The sequence below is a fragment of the Lemur catta genome, chromosome 18 (genome assembly GCF_020740605.2).
Source record: "Lemur catta isolate mLemCat1 chromosome 18, mLemCat1.pri, whole genome shotgun sequence".
NCBI classification, from domain to species: domain Eukaryota; kingdom Metazoa; phylum Chordata; class Mammalia; order Primates; family Lemuridae; genus Lemur; species Lemur catta.
In genome coordinates this window covers 28404208-28424536 of record NC_059145.1, presented here as the reverse complement: position 1 = coordinate 28424536, position 20329 = coordinate 28404208, and the positions used below count along the sequence as shown (strand labels likewise).

At 39.4% G+C, this 20329-nt stretch overlaps 1 protein-coding gene across 10 annotated transcripts in view; it reads right to left on the bottom strand.

The window, feature by feature from the left end:
* Nucleotides 1–20329, bottom strand: part of CADPS (calcium dependent secretion activator) — a 440985-nt gene that overhangs the window by 209960 nt on the left and 210696 nt on the right. The gene's annotated exons all lie outside the window — the stretch shown is intronic.

Sequence of the window (20329 nt, the reverse complement as noted above, 5' to 3'; positions counted from 1 at the left end):
AAAGCTCTTTTTGGTATTCCTATCAAGAATTAACAGTTTCCTTTGACATTTCATTCAGATAATTCAGAAGACAAAGCCGGCTACAGAAGAAAATGTTTTCTTTCTGTTGTCTTGACTATCCACATTCAACAAAGTCACTAATTACGTTTTTCTCATTCACTTCACTTTGCAAGCTGGCATAGAAAGATGTACTAAGCAGAAAATAAACCATGGAATGCTCTAGAAAAACCACCCAAAAGGATGAGCGTAAGCCAGGGAAATTCACGGAGCATAATTAAGCTATTCAAGAGAGATAGAGTACTGTGACTCTCACAATGCAGATCTTGTGCCCCTGGAAATGATTTTAGGTGGCACAAATAAGAGGCATCAAATGGTCTTATGAAACAGTCATTCTCTTCTGTCACCTCTGATTGCTGCAGGAAGAAATTCTCAGTGTGGCAGAAGAATGTCTTACATTTGCTAAGTTTCTTCATTTTTTTAAAGAGGGCAATGTTGTTGACATTTGGAGCCTCCTTCTGCAGGAAACAGAATATTCTAGAATTTACTAAGACAATTTTATGTTCACTGAAGTTATTTTTAGGGCTACTCTTTATTTACAATCAGACAGAACATGATTCCCTTTATAATCAGGGTTAAACAATAAGAATAGATTTAAATAAAAATATAAAACAAGTAACAGTAGCAATGCTGTGCAGGCATGTTGTGAAGGTGGTCAGGAATGAATGAGATTTTAGAAAAAGGTCACTAGTGCTTGACATTGTATAGTTAGCTGCAGTAAATTTTATTTTTTTCCATCTGAGACAGGGTCTCACTGTGTTGCCCTGGCTAGGGTGCAGTGGTGTTACCATAGTTCACTGCAACCTCCAACTCCTGGGCTCAAGCAATACTCCTGCCTCAGCCTCTCGAGTAGCTGGGACTACAGGCATGCATCACCATGATCAACTACTTTTATAAATTTTTTGTAGAGACAGGATCTTGTTATTGCCCAGGTTGTTCCCTAACTCCTGGTCTCAAGTGATTCTCCCATCTCAGCCTCCCAAAGTGCTAGGATTACAGGCATGAGCCACCGTGCCCGGCCTGGCAGTAAATGTTAAAGATATGTTGGATTTGAAAAAGGGAGGGTGTCTTACAAATAGACATAGTCCTAATTCTTCTCAAAGCCATGTTTGGAATGGATTTTCTATGAAACATCATTAATATGTATATATTAGTATTTAATCTTACATAGTGTTAAGTTCTTAATTCCTCTGAATTATTTCCATGTTATATTTTACTTTCTTTCCAGTTGTGTGTATGTGTATCCTGCTTTCAACAGAAGAGTAAATATTAATTGTCATATTCTGATTCTGAGAAATTATGCAAACCTCCACCTAATCCAATTATTCTGTATAATTAAAGCAGTTAGTTTGAAATTACAACTGAGCTCAGTTTTATGGGGAAAAAATAAATCTCTCTTTTTAATTTTCTAGTGCCTTAGTTTTATCCAGCTTTGCAAATTGTACTTATGGCCTATCTATAAAAATAAACATAATGTAAATTATGATTTAAATCCCCATGAGCAAGCTGTTCTGCCTTATTTGTTAGAAAGCAAATAAGACCTACTTTATGGCCTGTTTACTAAACTGAAAATTTCAAATGGGATTTAAAAGACATCGACTATATTGATGCTATAAGTATAGAAACTACTAAGCAGAGTACTGCTCTCAGGATAGTATAAGAATCTTTAAAACAAACCATTATTTGATGTTTTCCTTTTAAAGTATATGATATAGAATTTTAAAAATGTATATATACACATTATTTACACTCACCACCTAAGCTCTTGTTTAAGCAGTCTATAGAGTCAGAAGACTCTAACCTATGAGGTTTTTTTTGTAATTTAGTCTTGAGCCCCAAGATCACTCAAGCATGTCTTTCTTCCCCTCCATCAGATTGTGTCACTATGGATGCTTTAAAAACCAGTGGGAAGAAATAGGATTCCCTTTTTCTCAAAAAGCCATTCCATTTGAGGTCTCAAATATATTCAGCCTCAAACTGTCATATGAAATTCTAATTGAGAAACCTCAGGGTAAGCAGTGTGTTCATAAATCAGTTGATCCATCCCTTGCCCTGAGGAAGTTTTTGCAGGTAAAATTTTTCATGGGAATAATGTCTAAATATTTAGGTCTTCTCTATTGTAGGTGAAATAGAGTGTTCCTCCTTCTCTGTTCAGATTCACAAATCAGGAAGAAACAAATTAGGAAGGTGTTCTGCTGTGCAACTTGCTCCCATGGGCACAACCAGATTGAAAAGAAACACTTCCTGACATATGCAGCGAGTAAAGCCCTATACCAGTTCATACTGCTCCAACAGCAAACGCTGCCTTAGCCGTAGTCGCTGGCTGTGGGCCATGACACAGATACGGCAGAATGCAGATTAGATGCAATGCTTTGCACATATTAGCCATCATGCAATTGTTTTCTTCCAAACTCAGAAAAGCATACAAAAGTACAAGAGAATTAGAGAGGTGTTAATACAGAGATGACTTTGAATCTTCTACATTTAATTAAATTTTTATGTGTGCAAAATCTAGTAACTAATTATTAGCAATATGCTTTGTACTGACGGTGACTTCATCAAGTGGGGTGACAAATTAATAACTTGCTCTTCTGCAACTCAGGAAATGGCACCACAACTGTCTGGATGCTCAACCCCAAACCCAGAAGATGCTATCCTTGATTCTTCTCTTGCAACCACTTATACACACACACACACACACACACACACATTTTCACCATGAGCCTTTTTATATCATTCTGCAAAACATATCAATTTTTCTTCCCTGTCAATCCAATCTAAGCCACCATTATATCTTGCTTAGATGACTGCAATAGGCTCCCAACTTGTCTCCCTATGTCTACTCTCTTAAAACAGAACATATGTAGCATGTATGAAATTCTTTCCTCCTGATTTTTAAAATAACAGCTTTATTGAGGTATAATTTATATACCATAAAATACATCTGTTTTAAGTGTACAACTCAATGACTTTGTAAATTTATGGCATTGTGCAACCATCACTATACTCTAATTTTAGAATATAAACATCACCCCCGAAAGATCCTTTGTGTCTGTTTGCAGTCAATCACACTCCCACCCGTAATCCTAGGTAACCACTAATCTACTTTCTGTCTCTATAGATTTGCATTTTCTTGACATTTCACATAAATGGAATCATATAATACGCGGTCCTTTGCATCTGGCTTCTTTTACTTAGCATAATTTTTTGAGGCTTATCAGTACTGTAGCATGTATCAGGACTTCAATCTTTTTTATTGCTAAATAGTATACCCTATATGTAATTTCCGAAGCATAATAGTTAAACGAGCACCTGGGAGGCCATCACTCAACTTCAAACTAGAATATTACAAAGCTATTTAATACTCAGCTTCTCTCTGCAATCCATCTCCCACAGAGTAACTGGCATCATGGCCGTCCATTGCGTACGACTCTTTGAGGCTTCCTGGTTCAGTCAAAACAGAAATCAAAGTCCTTTTATGGCCTGAAAGGCTCTCTGTGATGTGGTCGTTGACCATCTCTCTTATTACTTTCCCTCTTGCCCACAGACTCCAGATACAATGTTTTTTCTTCTATCCTTTGAACATCACAAGCTCATTCCTATGTTGGGGACTTTAAACTTGTTCTTTCCTATTCTTTGCTCTTCCACTTCATCTTCAGGTGACTGGATCCTTGACATTGAAGTCTCAACTCAAATAGCACCTCCTTAGGAATATACTTTGAGACCAATCTCTTTCTTTAATTTTAATTTTTTGAATTTTAAGATATTAAGAGTGTGCCGATATAATATTTTTGTTACAAGGATATCTTGTATAATGTTTAAGTCAGGGCTTTTGGTGTGCCCATCATCAGAATAGTGTTCCTTGTGCCCGATAGGTAGGTTTTTACTGCTCCCCTTCTCTTTATCCCCCCTCCTCTTGATTTCTAATGACCTTTACATCTCTTTGTGTCTATGTGTGCCCATCAGTTTGCTTCCAGTTATTAAGGAGTACATATGGTTGTTTGTTTTTCCATTCCTCAGATACTTCACTTAGAATAACGGTCTCTAGTTCCCTCCGCATTGCTGCAAATGACATTATTTCATTCCTTTTTATGGGTAAGTAGTACTCCGTGGCATGTAAATATATTTCTTTATCCACTCATGAGTTGAGGGGCACTTAGGTTGATTCCACATCTTTGCAATTGTGAATTATGTTGCGATAAACATTCAAATGCAGGTGTTTTTTTTTTTTTGATAAAACAACTTCATTTCCTTTGGGGAAATACCCAGCAGTGGGATTGCGGGATTGAATGGTAGGTCTACATTTATTTCTTTGAGGAATCTCCATACTGTTTTCTACAGAGACTGTACTAATTTGCAGTCCCACCAACAGTAGTAAGCATTTCTTTCTCTCTGTATCCACGCCAGCATCCATTGTTTTTAGATTTTTTAATAGTGGCCATTCTGATAGGGCTAAGGTGGTATCTCACTACAGTTTTAATTTGGATTTCTCCAATGATTAGTGATGTTGAACATTTCCTCATATGTTTGTTGACATTTGTCTATCTTCTTTTGAAAAGCTTCTGTTCATGTCTTTTGCCCACTTTTTGATGAGGTTGTTTGTTTTTTTCTTGCTTGTTTGAGTTCTTTGTAGATTCTGGATATCAGTCTTTTGTTGGGTGTATAGTTCGCAAATATTTTCTCCCATTTTGTAGGTTGTCTATGCACTCTGTTGATATTTCCTTTGCTATGCAGCAGCTTTTTAAATTAATTAAGTCCTATTTATTTATTTTATTATTATTTTATTTTTTTGAAACAGAGTCTCCCTGTTGCCTGGGCTAGAGTGCCGTGGCATCAGCCTAGCTCACAGCAACCTCAAACTCTTGGGCTCAAGTGATCCTCCTGCCTCAGCCTCCGAAGTAGCTGGGACTACAGGCATGCACCACCATGCCTGGCTATTTTTTTCTATTTTTAGTTGCCCAACTAATTTTTTTCTATTTTTAGTAAAGATGGGGTCTTGCTCTTGCTCAGGCTGGTTTCAAACTCCTGACCTCAAGCAATCCTCCTGCCTTGGCCTCCCAGAGTGCTAGGATTACAGGCATGAGCCACTGTGCCCAGCCTAAAGTCCCATTTATTTATTTTTGTTGTTGCTATATTTACCCTTTGGGGTCTTAGTCATAAATTCTTTGCCTAGGCCAATGTTTAGAAGAGTTTTTCCTACATTTTCTTCTAGAATTTTTATGATTTCATGCCTTACATTTAGGTCTTTAATACATCTTGAATTAATTTTTGTATATGGCAAGAGATAGGTATCCTATTTCATTCTTCTGCATGTGACTATCCAATTTTGCCAGCACCATTTATTGTTGCTGTCTGCTTTGTCAAAGATCAGTTGGTTGTAGGTAGATGGTTTTATTTCTGCATTTTCTATTCTGTTTTATTAATCCAATCAATCTCCAGGGAGTTTTCCCTCACTCAATCATTCCCTAGTATATCACCCTATTAAATATTTTTCATAATATTCATTGTTGTATTAAATTATTTTGTTTATGTACTTATGTCTCCACTCACTAGAATATAGGGATACTAAGAGCAGGGACCGTGTCTGTCTTGTTCATTGTATTCCTTGTGCTTAGAGCAGTGTCTAATATCTATTTTTATATAAACGTCTATTGAATAAACAAGGAAACAGGTTAAATCAGGATGCAAAGTGGATGTGGAGAGGTCAAACACATAGACATTAGATCCACACCAGACCATAGTCTTTATTTTGGTTGAATTGATAATATTTTTGAATCTGTACGTTCCCATTTTCTTATTAAAATAAGTATTCCTATGAAGAAAATGTAATCACTTGTCTCTTTATTGGTTTAACCTCATGCAGACAAAGTGTGCACTTGTGATCAGTACTTTGGCCCTAAAAAGTAAGTGCAAATAACATATCATACTGCTGGTTTGGAGTATTATGTGATTTACCCCCACTTTTAACAAGGTGTTTGATGTAAATTTCAAGAGACTTGTGGTTTTAGTCACCCTGGCAACCTAGGTCTAGAATTAAGCCCTATTAACTGCTTCTATTTAGAGTGTCCTGAAGGTTATTTAGGTTTCTGCTCTTATTTCCCAAGTGCCTGAATATTTTCCATTTGAAATATGTGTCAAACCTTTTTCTTAGTTTACTGTTTAAAGACGGATAATGAAAACCAAAATGAAAGGAGATTTCTTTCCTCAAATTACATATGTATATATATATATATTTTTTTTCTTTCTCCACATATAATACACTCACACACACTTTTTTTTTCTATATAATACTTTTTCCTAGACCCTAGAGAAAGGTTTAGGTGGTAGGTAATGAAGTTGGTTGCTAATCTTAGTTTACTGTAATCAAAACTAATTGCATTAACGTTGGTTTTAGGACTTGCTTGGCAGACCCATTTTCATTCACTTGAACCTAACATGTACAATATGGATTTAGTGTCCTGACCACTGACAGGTTAAAAAAATTGTGCAGAAACAAAAGTACTCTGTTTAAAAAAGGACTTCTACTATTACTAGTCGTTAGGAAAGACCTAGAAAATTCCTACAATGAGTTGTATCTGTTTCACATGCCTTGCCTCTCTATTTTAATCCATGACTTTGTTTTCTCCTGATGCTTACGCTCAAGATCCTGCACAAATATAACTAAGACATTAACTGCCCTCACCTCCATGTACAAACACCACAATGTAATCTGCTTGCTTAGCTACATGAAGTATCACTCTGCTGTTTATGTAATAATTCTAATTGCGCAGCTTTTTATGTATCCAGACAAATGGAGCAAATTGAGATTGCCCAGTGAGGCCGGGCAGTGACCTTCACTTGAGCACAATGATTTGCTTTGCTGTTTGTATACAAACAGCTGAACCGCATCTTAATTCCAGGCTCAAATTTAAAAGCTACAATGACTTCTCCGAGGCTGCCAGAGACAAAGATAGCAGAAGCTGAAGTGACAGAGGTCTCCCAAAAACAAACACAATGAGTAACTTTCAGCCATTTCTCCTGGTATATAGGATGATGGAGGTGGGGTAGATGTGTTCACTCAAATAAGGTGACCAACTGTCCCAGTTTGCCCCAGGATGCAAAACTTTCTGTGCCAAGACTGGAAAGTTCTGGATAAACCAGGATGAATTGGTCACCCTACTCACCAACACATCGGAAATAACTAGCTGGGAACTAATAATACCACTTCTAGGAATTTATCCAAAGGAAACAATCACAGATGAGTATAAAGATTTTCATATAAGGTTATCTATCCCATGCATGTATCTGTGGTTGGCCTGGAAACCCCTCTAGATGCAGAAAAACAAACTGTAAAACAACACTGAAAAATACACAGTAATATTGTAGGGTATTTGGATCATGTGTAATATTTAATTTTGCCTTATACTTTCCCTCAATTTTCTGCAACCACCATAGTAATTTTCCGGTCAGAAAAACATCAAGTCTTACTTTAAAAACTAAGCCAATAATAAGACCAAGCACAGTGCCTTACACAGAACAGTTTCTAAATAAATATTATTTAAAGTGTATGCACAAAATATGCATTTACCCCAAGATATTTCAGCGGTTGCATCTGTTAGGAGAGTCCTGGGTCCAAGATTCCACTGTAGAGTTGGAGCCACGCCTGATTTATTTACATGTAATTAAACATTATCCTCATGAAAGACTTCGAGTACCCTACACTGACATTATCTACAGAGAACGGCTCACTTGCTCCGTGGGATTGGACCCGCTATAGGTTATTTCTTGAAATCTTTTCCCATCAATACCTCCCTACCAGCAGCAAGCATTACCACAAGTTCAGTGCAATCTGACTTACAAACCAAGCAGGAAACGAAACCAAGAAAGGGAAGAGAATGTGTTAATTATCTTTTTTGGTTTGGTGTCAATGTCACCCTAATGTCAGCATGTAACATTCTGTAAAAGACACGTCCCTGCTAACGTGGAGAAAGAACAAATTTGGCACAGCTGTAGAGTAATCCTTGCAGGGCATAAAAGAGCCAGCTAGAGAACTGACACCCCAGTTCTCAGGTGTGCATCTATAACCTACAGTCTGACACAGCTGTGAGAAAGCCAGGCTGACTTCGCACCCGCTCAAGGTCATTCACCAAGACACTGCAACTTACAAACTGGCAAGCAGTGTGTGTAGAGCAAAGTTTGCTGGTGGTAAACAATTGCAAACTCATGAGAGAAGAGCCAACTGTTGTCCAGTGCTAGCATGCACCCTCCGGAGGATGTAGCACTACCCTTGGAAAAGAGTAGAAAGTGGAAATTAAAAGGAAGCGTCCTGGCTCTACATCCCAATGTATCCTGAAGCTGTCCCTGTGACTCCCTTTCCTCTGCCACCATCAGCCACCATCATCTCTCCCACGATGATGGCCGCAGGGTCCCAGCTGGTGTCCTGCTCCCATCACTGCTCATGCCCCACAGAGTCATTCTCCATACAGCAGCCAGACCGATCTTTTAAATATGTAAAGCCACCCAGGTTACTTTTGGACATAAAATTCAAACCTCTTGCCTTGGCTTCCAGACCCCGTGGGATCCGACTCCGGCCAGCCTTGCTGATGGACTTTCTCCCTCCTCTCCCCTCACTTGGGTCTTTTTTCTGCTCCTCAAACAAATATACCAGGCACTTTTTTACACAGGGTCTCGGAATTTGCGATTTCTCTCTGCCCACCACGCTTTTTACATGACTGGCTTCCTCTTGTTTAAGTTCAAATGTCGGCTCTCAAGGACGCTGTCTGACCTGCCTAATTAAAACAGATTCTTTTCCCCAGCTTGGCGAATCCCCATGGAGTCACCCTGCCTGTCTGCCTCACAGCAGTGCCGGAGGGTCCCGAACCTGCGTTCTGGCTGGACGCTAAGTGGGCACAGGGCTCAAAATCGATATTTGGCCAAAGCTGAATGTTGACATCACCAAGTAAACTTCTGGGGATACAAGAATAAACTGAAATTATTAACAATTTAGTTATGACAATTTTATTATTAAACAATGAGTCAAAGTTAAGACTTTTGTTATTGTGGTGTAGGAACAATAATTTCTTAGCATTATCAGCTAAAAACTTCCCCCTGATGCCTCTATATGACACACTTAGGAGGGACCAAAGAGACATTTACGTGATTTGAGGTTGGTGGGAGAGTGAAATATTTTGGGGCCAGCTCTTCCCGTGTGGGAAATTGCTGACAGTGATACCAACAGTGGCTTGTTAAGCTTTCCTTCCTTCCAGATAGAAACGGATTAAGGTAACCTTGTCTTATTTCTTTAATGTGATGAATATGAGTCCACCGAACAGGTCTACAGAGATTAGAAGTATGATATAGCCTAATCTTTACTTTTCTGTTTTGTATTATTATTTAAATTTCATGAAGATTTCTTGGTTCAAAAGGGATGTAATGTTCTTCCTAAAGATACCAGGAGACATTCTTCTAATATTTATCTCCTTATTATTTTTCATATAAAATAGTTTCTAATTATAAATTATTACATGTTAACATTTTGACAACACACACATGTATACATTTTTAATAGTTTCACTAATAGAGTTCAAGAATAGACTAGATTAACAGAAGATTTTAACTCCAACATGCATTTGGAATGCTCACGTATATTTGAAAATGAATATTCAGATATTAACAACAAATACGAATGACATACCTTACTTGTATTATAGATGTTATCGCATTGATTGGCTATGATGGTTTTCTATGTGTTTGCATGATCACTGAATATGTACATTTCAGAGATTCTAGAAATGACTTTGAAATAACACTTGTCTATTCAGTCTCCTAAAGGCAAGTTGAAGCCAAAGGTATATAATAGATTTTGAGTGAACGGTAAGGCCAAGGGCTAACTCGGATGCATCTTTACCAAATGATTTAAACTTGCCTTGTCTGTTGCTTGTCTCATTAGATTGTAAGTGTTTTAAGGGTAGTTATGCTTTTGTTCACTGCTGTGAACATCTTGAAGGCACAGTGTTTGTAGCGCATAGTAGCACAGAGAAGTGAGATAAATGAAGGAAGTGCTGATGGAATGAAAGGAGGAGTCTGGCCAATGAAGTCTTGTGCTCCTCTCTGTGTGATCTGATTCTCTCCCCGGTTTACAAACATTTGTGGGATCACCAGGCCCCTGGGATGAGTTCTGATCACAACCAAAAGAGCACAGTGAGTTTTTCCAGAGGCTGCCATTTCTAGAGGCCAGGCTGGGTTTGAGATTCTAAAGCAGGAGAAAGAGAAGCATTTTCTAGGTTCCAAGCTACATTTGGCTCAACAGAAAAATCACCTAATTCTGCTCTTGGCGTAGAAATAGGTTGAGTGATTTGATGCAGCAGGGAGAAAGACAAGGTGACATCACACGGCAGGGAAGAACTGGGACATTACACCCAGAGCCACCTGCCTCTAGTTCTTCTTTCCTAATAGTGCTCAAATATTGATACTGCAACTGCATTTTATGACTCTGTGTGTAAAGTCATGGTAGACGAGAGCTCTCTTTTTATTCCTTCTATCTCTCTAGTAAGTTTACAGAAGAGCATCCAAAACAACACAACACTGCCTTAATAAGATTGCATGGCAGCCTATTTGCTAAAGGTCAAGATACCCTCTGATTTACCTAGATTTAGGTTAACTTGTGTTGCATTTAGCAATTCCTTGGTGGGGGAGGGTGTATTTTGTTCATTACTTGAAAACCAACAGTGGTTTGGTATCAAGGGTCCAGTTTGTTTTTCTGGCTTTTTCTATTCTTTTGGATGTTTTGCAGCCATTTCCTGTTCTTTCAGACATGGAGCACTCATTGCTGCAAAATCTCCACCATAACAATCTTTAAGGCCATCAGTAATCTAAAGAGGTTTCCAAGCCCATCGCCTGGGGGCCCCTACTCAGCTTTTCCCACAGCGCTTCACCTCTGGCCACTGAGGCTTAGCTCTGTACCAACCAAGATTTATTGACCATCCTACATGGAAGGCACTGTAAGAAAACTAGCCTGACATGCAGAACCTTCCAAGTACAAGGAATCTACAGATACATAAACACATTCCAAGGGAAACTGACAAAGGGCATCTAACTGAGACACAAAGTGTCTTTAACTTCTTTAGTTCACACCAGCTGACTTTGATGCCCTGTGCTCATTTCTTTTTTCATCCTGGGTCCACTGACAACAATCATGATAAAGATGAGAATAACATCCCTTACGTTTGTGCCAAGTGCTTTGCATATGTTATTAAATTTGAAACCTTATCAACCAGCCTGTCATTAGTCTCATTTTGTAAGTGAAGAAATTGAGGTTCAGAAGGATTCAGTAGATCACCCAGTGTAACAATGTTAGCAGCACAAACGAGATCCAAACTAGGGGCTCTCTCACCCCAGAGCTTTTTGCTCTTATGCCTATGCTCACCTTTATTTTCCATACAATCACTAAAATGTTTTCAACCTGATTCCAGCCATCCAAGGCTGCCTGAAATAGCTGCCCCACCCCAAACCCTCTAAACTGGAAGCTACGGGGTGGGGTGAGAACTTTTAAATCCTTACCAAGGAACCCAGGTAACTTTGAAGAACTCCAGAGTTTGAACACCAGAGCCCCAGAAGTTTCCAAACACCTTGATGACTGGCATCATGCCAAGATGCTGTCTTCCCTGGAGAACCCACACTCATCTGCATCCTTATAGTGAGGGGAGTTCTATGGCACAGTGCGTTTGGGGGGTTGTTACAAGACAAGTAACTTATGCATGTATAGAAAGTATTATCTTAGCTGTGCTCTAACCTCTTCTGAGCAAGAGCACGATCAGACAGAAGCAGAAAGAACAGGGTCCCGGAGACCCGGGCTGCAGAGGGCTCTGACTCTGGCTGTGACTCAAGGAGGATGTCACCCCATTGATTCCTCTTGTCTTTGAGAACCAGCTCTTGTATCATCCCATCGACCACAGCCCACCCCAAGAGTCCGTCCTCTGGCTCTGGAAAAAGCATTCTGGCAACAGTGCTCATTTCTTCTTTGGCAGACTTGGCCATCTGCTGTCCCGGTGTTTCGAGCCAGGGTTTGCAGAGTTGTAGGATTTGGGGGCAGGCTTCCTAACTTCTCTGAGCTTCTTTTTCCTTCTGTGTAATGAGGAGAGAGTAGGTACCTATTTCATAACAGTACCATGTGGGACTCAGCGAGATTGTAGTGGGTTTTTGGCTGTTAATACTATTTCCTGAGAGGTTAGACTATGTTGGTCATTGAACTCAGCTCTTAATATAGATCATATCATTTTTCAACAACAACCTCATAGGGCAGGCTGTGTTTTTGTCTCCCTTTCAAATATGGGGAAACTGAGGCTCAGTGAGCAGAATCTACTTGCCTCAGGTTATCCAGCTGGGGAGTGTTGAAGCTGGGATTCAAACCCAGGCCTGTCTGACTTTTAACCACATAGGACTGGCTAGTTCAGTGCCTGGCATCTGGTAGATTTCAATAAATGGGAGGAGCAATTGTTACTGATCATGATTCCCACAAGGAGGGTGATCGTTACCATTAGTGATTCTCCTGGGATTGTGTAAGTGCCTCAAGGGCAGGGGCCACCTCTGGCTCATCTGTAGACTCACACACGTAGCACCTAACAGTGCTGATGCAGATGGGTCGAATTATGCCTGCTGAGTGTCTGTGCTGAGGTGGAACACCTGCACTGGTGTGAGTGACAGCACCATTTGGGTAGGGGCAGTGTTTGATCCCACAAAACAACTGAATTTATGGAAAGGAAATGAGCCCTTTTAGATAGTTTTGCTGAGTATTCAATGCTAATTAAATTATCGTCGTCTTCATTTTTTTTTTCTTTTTAAGAGACTTGGTCTCGCTATATTGCCCAGGCTGGTCTTGAACTGCTGACCTTAAGCGATCCACCTGCCTCAGCCTCCCAAAGTGCTGGAATTATAGGCATGGCCACCACACCTGTCCTAAATTACCTTCTTTTCGTGATCTGATTTCTTTTAGAAAGGTAGGGTAGCACATGCTTGGGGGTTGGGTTCTGGCTCAGGTATTTATTATCTGTATAACTTTGACCAAGTCACCACCTCTCCACATTTCAGTATTTCCATCAGGAAAATGGGAATAGCAATAGTACCTATGTCATAGGTTTTGGTAGAGCATTAAATAAGATGATACCTATGAAATACTTAGCACCTGGCACACAGAAAGTGTGGAATCAGTGTTAATGATTGCTGTTGTTAATGATTACTATCTTAGACCCAGGCTACCTTTTTTCCCCATCTCCTCTTCCTCTCTCCAAACAAGAATAAAGCCACAATTACAATAACCAACAGGATTACTATGTCACAGGCACCGTTCTAAACTTTATAGGTACGTTAATTAAATTTTCATAAGAATGCGGAAACTGAAGCACAAAGAGTTATGTAATCTGCCCAAGGTCACACAGCTGAGATATGGACCCAGCTCCCCTGATTTTGCTCACTTGTCCGTAATGCCATATGGCTGCTGTGCATTGATGTGTCTAAATCAAGCATCTCATTTTATTAGTGAGGATTCCTAGACTGCATCCTGTCTTTACAGGTAAATAACTATCTGGCATTCATTCCTTCCTATGTTTTCTCTGGTCACTAAATAACAAATATGGTAGTTTTCCACACATGGAAGAAATATATTAAGCTGGATTTCTACTGAACGGTGATGGAAAATCAGTCCATTTCCAGATGTCAGTGGCAGGCAGTCTTCTCAGGCAAGGCATTAGAGAAGCTGCATCAGAAAGGAAATGGCCTACAGTCACTTAGTCCTTCAAGGGCTATTAAAAAAAGTACATTCTTATTTTATATCTGCCCAGGATTGGACTACTCATGAAATCAGAACTTCCATGGATTTTTCACAGTTAGATGGAGTATCAATGTCTAACCAGCAAATTCCAGCCACCACTTGGATCATCCTATTCTGGAACTACCAACTCTAGAAATTTCACCAACTCAGTTGCAATTCCTGAAAACTCTGCCTTAAGCTCTGTCACTATGACTCTTGTCTGGACCAGCTGGATGAAAGAATTACAGAATGATTGAGATGGAAGGGGTTTTTGATATCTTCTCCAGACTTGGTGAAGTCGGAAAACTTGGTGGCTTATATTAGACAGACTGGCAAATTTATGATGGCATCAGGGGCAGAACTTGGAGCTCCTTCTCCAGAGCTTGTTCTCTAGTACCCAATTCCTCCCCACCACCTACCCTACTGTTTGTTGTTCTGCTATCCTGCCTACCTTCATCCTCCAGCTCACAAGCAAACACAAACTGGTCTTACGTAAGCACTGGGGCTTCTGGACCAAGCTTTCCGGTCTGAGAGGCAGGAGAGTGAGCATCCCAAACTGTGATTATAATTTTACTTCCTCCCAACCCACATATCTTCTGGGAGCCTAGCAAAATCAAAATTCTGGGTCAGTGTTGGCTTTTACCATTTACGCTTTAATTAACTCTGAAAGAAACTAAGCTTTTCTCAGGAAGGAAAAACAAAAGAAATGGTATCCAAATTTCCACTACATAATGTCTCTGTATCTACATCTCCTGGACTGTGAACTTGGGCATGGAGTGTTGAGAAAGGTAAACAGTAAAGGAGTTGATTCTCCGGAGGTCTCATTCTCTTTTCCATGCGATACCTTTGAAGTTCTCAAAAGCTATAGTGGCTCCCAGACAATTTGTCACTCTCTGCCCAGGAACTCAGATTTTTGCAAGCAGCCTTTCTCCATGGCTCTACGACTTCAAAGGTCAGGTCTGTATTATTCCTCTCTCACACTAATACCTGGCAAACAGTATGGGCTCAGTAAATATTTGTTGATCCATATATCTGTGATTCCAAGTTTTTTTCTGGTCCTTTAAGATGCTTCAGGTATCAAGATAGGAATCCAATCATACTCCCCCTGGCTTAAACTCCCCCAGTGGCTTCTCCAGGGTCTTGGAATGAAGTTTAAACCCTCCATGTGGTCTGTAAGGCCCTGAGCCATCTGGCCCTTCCCCACTCTTCACATTCTCCCTGTAAACGCTCCCCCTCATTGACTAATCTCTGGCCATGTTGTTCTCCTTTCTGGTCCAGAAACACATCAAACCCCTTCCTACACCAAAGCCTTTGCATTGGCTGTTTCCTGTGCCTGGAATGCTCTTTCCCTGGTTCTTCTAATGGCAGGCTCGTCTTCATCCCTAAGGTGTCAACTCAAGCTCTACCTACTCCAAGGGGGCTTCCTTGGCCACAAGAGTAGCCTGCACCTCCATTACATTTTACCACAGGAGCCTGCTCATTTCTTTCATAATGCAAATTATAATCTGTTATTAACATATATTTATTCATTCATTTGTTTATTGCCTATGTCCCTTAATAGAATGTCCGTTCCACAAGGCCAAGGTTTGATATATGATATTCGTAGCTGTAAGCCCCAGCACTAGCTGGAAAGCATTCCATCTACGCTTGTTAATGGAATACAAGTGCCAACCTTTGCGTATCACCCATTCTCATCTAAATTTCAAAGGAGCCATCCAGGAAAGATATTCTGCTTCCATTTAAACCATTTGAAGGCCCAGCACACAGAAAACATTTTTGGTTAAATTGGAAAAGGAGGTACCATTAAGAAGATGATAAATGATGCAAGCAATTGAAGGGAACAACTTCCTTTTCTGACTTTGTAACTGACTCAATGTGGTAGCAATTTAATAGAAGTCTATTTCTATGAATAATTTGGGCATAATAAGTCTATCCCATTCTGCATTGCACCATGGAGACAAATAATACATTTCATAGAAGAAATATGTTATAGACAGTCGTTATGTTTTGTTTTTATCTTTTGTTTTAATATGGTCTCATCAGATCAGGTGTCATTGAAAAGCACTAGGGCTATGGCAAGATTTTCCAGTTAGGGCATTTTATTTTCTTATTCCCTTGGAATATATAAGGTTCCCAAGTTTGATTGTATTTTCTAATTCCTGGCAATAATGAAATCCATATGGCATGAAGTCCGTGGCTTATCAAGGAGTAATGAACTTGTTAAATAATCAAATGCCAAGTGGCATCTTTAGTTTCAATTCAGAAGAATATAATTTCAGAAAAGTTAGCACAATACTGGGTTGCTAATTCAAGCTTTCTTTCTTTTTAGCAAACTTATTTAAATCTTCTGGTATTTAATCCTCTGGGCATGCTTTTTTTAGAGGATAAGTTATACTACACAAAACTACTAACAAAGATAGTAATTTTGGAGTATGTCATCTAGTCAGGGAATATGTCAGGTTTCTTTATATCAATTTTTCCAAACTAAAGTAATTTGCATACCCTCTTTAGTCTCTGCCATTTCCACACACCAACACAAGTTACTGTCATGATTACTTTTTATCATATCCAGGTACCACCTGTGCTATTATTCACTTAATATATTTGATTTAAATTAATTCACTTTTTAAATGTTAATGTATTTCTTTAAAAAGGAAAACTTATGTCACTGTTGTAAAAGACAAAGCAGCACTACCAGGCATGAATGGAAGGTAGCTGCAATGAGATCTAAACAATACTATGAAATCCTAACTGGGTGCTGTTGCCTCAGTAGGCTCTGAGCCCAGGCTGGTGGAGGTGTTAAAGACCCACTAGTACTACACAATGGATGTCATTTAGCCATGAATAAGAGGAAATTTTGTCATTTGCAGAAACATGGATAGATTTGGAGGACATTATTTTAAGGGAAATAAACCAGGCACAGAAAGACAACTATTTCATTTTCACACTCATATATGAGACTTCAAAAAAAATTGATCTCAAGGAAGTAGTAAATAGAATGGTGGCTACTAGAGATTGGTAAGGGTGGTGGGAAGAGGTAATGAAGAGATGTTGGTGAAGGGGTAAATTCTGTTTAATAGAAGGAAGAAGTTCTGATGCTCAGTGGTACAATGGGGCAACTATAGTTGACCATAGTTTATTGTATTTCAGAATAGCTATAAGTTTTCAAATGCTCCCAACATAAAGCAATGATGAACGTTTCAGGTGAATCTTGTCCCAGTTACCCCGATTTGATCATTGCATGCTGTGTGCTTGTATCAAGATGTAACATGTACTCCATGTATATGCACAATTATTATGTATCGATAAAAAAATATAAAAAACCCAAAAACCAAAAAACTTACTAGTGCCAAATTAAAATGTTCTCTTTGATCTGGTAAGAAGAATTGAGAAATAAATGGAAAAGGGGTATCTTCCTTTTCACAAGATTTGATGTCACTCAATGCCATGTCTTGGTAATTCTTAACACAATCTGTTATCAGCACAGGTAAGAGTGCTACCTTTTGAAAAACATTGCCTTAGGGCAAGAAGAGCCCTCTGCTCTATTTCAAAGGAGGTGGGCAGATGTGCCTGGGTTTTTGAGTCCACAAAGAATTTCACTTCTCCATCGCCATGCCTTCCTGAGAGCGCTCGCCTAACCACAGGATTTCAATTACTTCTGCCTGGGCACCCATTGGCTTCCCATCATAAGCAGAAACAATGTGTTGCAAATGGAGACAATATTTTTAAAGAAATATATTGCATGGTAACTTTGATTATGTATTCTCCTGGTTTTCTATGTTAAAAACCTAGGAGAGAAAGACAACAGAATTGAAAGGATACATAGTCTGCTTGAAAATGATTCACATATAGCAAACGGATGGATAAAATGAAGGATAATTGTTGGGGCCACAATTTAGCTGAGAGCATAAGAGGTGGTCCCTACCTACCACACACCCCATTTTTCCCAACCACAAAGTATATTTAACTCAGGAACACAGAATGCTTAAATTATGCAACTGATCCAATATGACCATGCTGGGCAGGGCCCTGATTATAAGTGAAGAGATGGCATTGATAAAGGAGATGAGAGATGTCCAATGTCTAATTCCACACATTAGCATTCTAAAGAACATACTCTCAGACAAATTGAGTTATGTATTGTACTGCTAGATCTGTGACTATACTTGAAAAGAAAAGAAAAAGACAACAGCCAAATTCCTTGTAGACATGTGACAGGGCAAAATGTTATGTTTCCAGTTCCTGGGTGATTTGTGAGTAATACATAAAACAAGCTTGAATGGAATTTTGGTTTTAGAATATATAAATAAAGCATGGGCATCAGCTATTTGTAAGAATAGTCAAAGACAAGATTCAGAAGAAGAATAGGGCAGGCAAAGGGCTAAACTTGTCAGATGATGAAGTGGAGTTATTAGGACCAATTAAAGATAACCCCTAAAAGGATACTTTTCGGGATAATCAAAAGCAAGTAGCAGAGATGACAGCTGGAGATTAGCAATGGGATAAATGGTAAGTAGAATGGGGGGTGGAGTAGGGGTGGAGAAAAAGGGGAAGAAATAAAAGCTTCAAAGAAATGATGGAAAGTATTCTGAGTAATTCCAAACTAGAGAGGCAGGCAGAAAATGGACCTGCACAGACAGGCTCATTCATCCTACCAGATAAAACTGGAGGCAGAGGAAAACTACCAGGACTGAACTATGACAAAGATGAGTACTGGGAAAATAATTGTGGATTTAGAAGGGAGATCAGTAAAGGGTATAAGGAGAATCTATATACAAAGGATGAAGGAAGAGACAGGAAGAAACATGAGGGCTGTCAGATTTCAAACTCTGGGTATATCCCCTTGGCATACCATAGAAACGGCCAACAGAGAGTGCTCAGACCCCTTCCCCTCCCATGGCAGACATGACAAGTTGATCTTAGCACTATTGCCCTCTGAATACAGATTTGGCCTCAGAACCCTTTTCAATACAGCACTCTAGGTAGTCACCACCGACAGATTTGGCTTGACCATGGCCACGAAACCTGCATTCTTAACGTACTGAAGAACAAACAAATTAAAAAACCCTCTGTCGGGTTTTGGTAATATTTACTCAACTGATTGAAGGGGAATCAGAGAAGTATATTTCTCACTAGAAAAGCAAAATGTTTCAATGTGAGATGTTTATGTGTATGAGCATCATAATCCACAAGTACAGCTATAAGTAAATATACATATATATGTGAAATGAGTATTTCAAGTAGGTAGACCCAAACAGCGTATAATTATTTATAATCTGAAATTTTGTTTTAATCATTCATAAGCTCATGAAAATAAGCTCATCATTTTCCCTGGCAACTAAAACCTTTACACCAAATAAAATGATAGAAAATACATTTGGAGTTAAAATAGCTCATATGAAACAACAGCCTGTTGGAATAATCAGAGCTTTCTCCTTCCTTCTCTTCTTATAACACCATATTGGGCCCACCATCTTAAAAGGTTGGCAGAAACACCAAATAGGTTTTTCTTCCCCCATATATCACACATTTTTAAAAAGCACATATAAATAGTGCAGCATAACATAATAGCATTGAAAATGATCAGACTATTTGAAGAAAAATTGGGATTTCATCAATGGCAGTAAAAAAGAAACCGCATTTATTGTCAGTTTGAAACTAAGTTGTAAAAAAAAAAAAGGGGGGGAGGGTGGCATGTGACAAAGTGCATTGGTTTCCATTTCTGCTGCACTCAACTCATTAATTTCATCCAGCTTCTGAGCATCTGAGGCTTTTGCCTATTCATGCAAAGAACCACTTGAAGGCATACAATGCCCTCAGATTTTCTCTAGTCCAGGAAACATTCAGTGCTTTCTTTGAACTATTTTGTTTGAACATCCTGGTAAGTTATTCATGTTCTGCCAAACAGCTCATAATGCTCTGGGTGAGGAGGGGCAGTGAGCTGCTACTCGGGGTTACCCTTTTGATGACTCTTGTATGAATCAACACCAACACAAAAAGATGCTCATTAGCCTAGACTGGCTTAACTGAGACAGAAAAGGAAGGGAGCGAGGTAGTGGGCAGGGAGGGAAGGGAGCAGTGATCTCTCAAGAATCTTTGAGGCTTGAGAGTCTATTGACATAAATGAATGAACCGTCGTTGTTCCTGTGGACCATTGCAACAGGATCCTCGCTGAGCTCATGCATGACCTCTGGCCCCCTTCACTGCAGCCAGAGCGATCTTTTCAAAACACATCTCTAATCCTGTCTTCTCATGCTTTTGCCCCCATGGCCTAATAAGGACCTCATGGTAGCATCCCTGCCTGCCTCTCTGGCAGTGTATGGCACCCCTTGATCTCTGAACTCCAGCCCCACTGGCCTGCTTTGAATTCCTCCTTCTCACAGGGCCTTTGCTGACCAAGGGCCTTTGCACAAGCTATTCACTCTGCCTAGAATGCCCTCCATACCCACCTCTATTCCTCAGCTTTCATAGTATTAGCTTGAATATCTC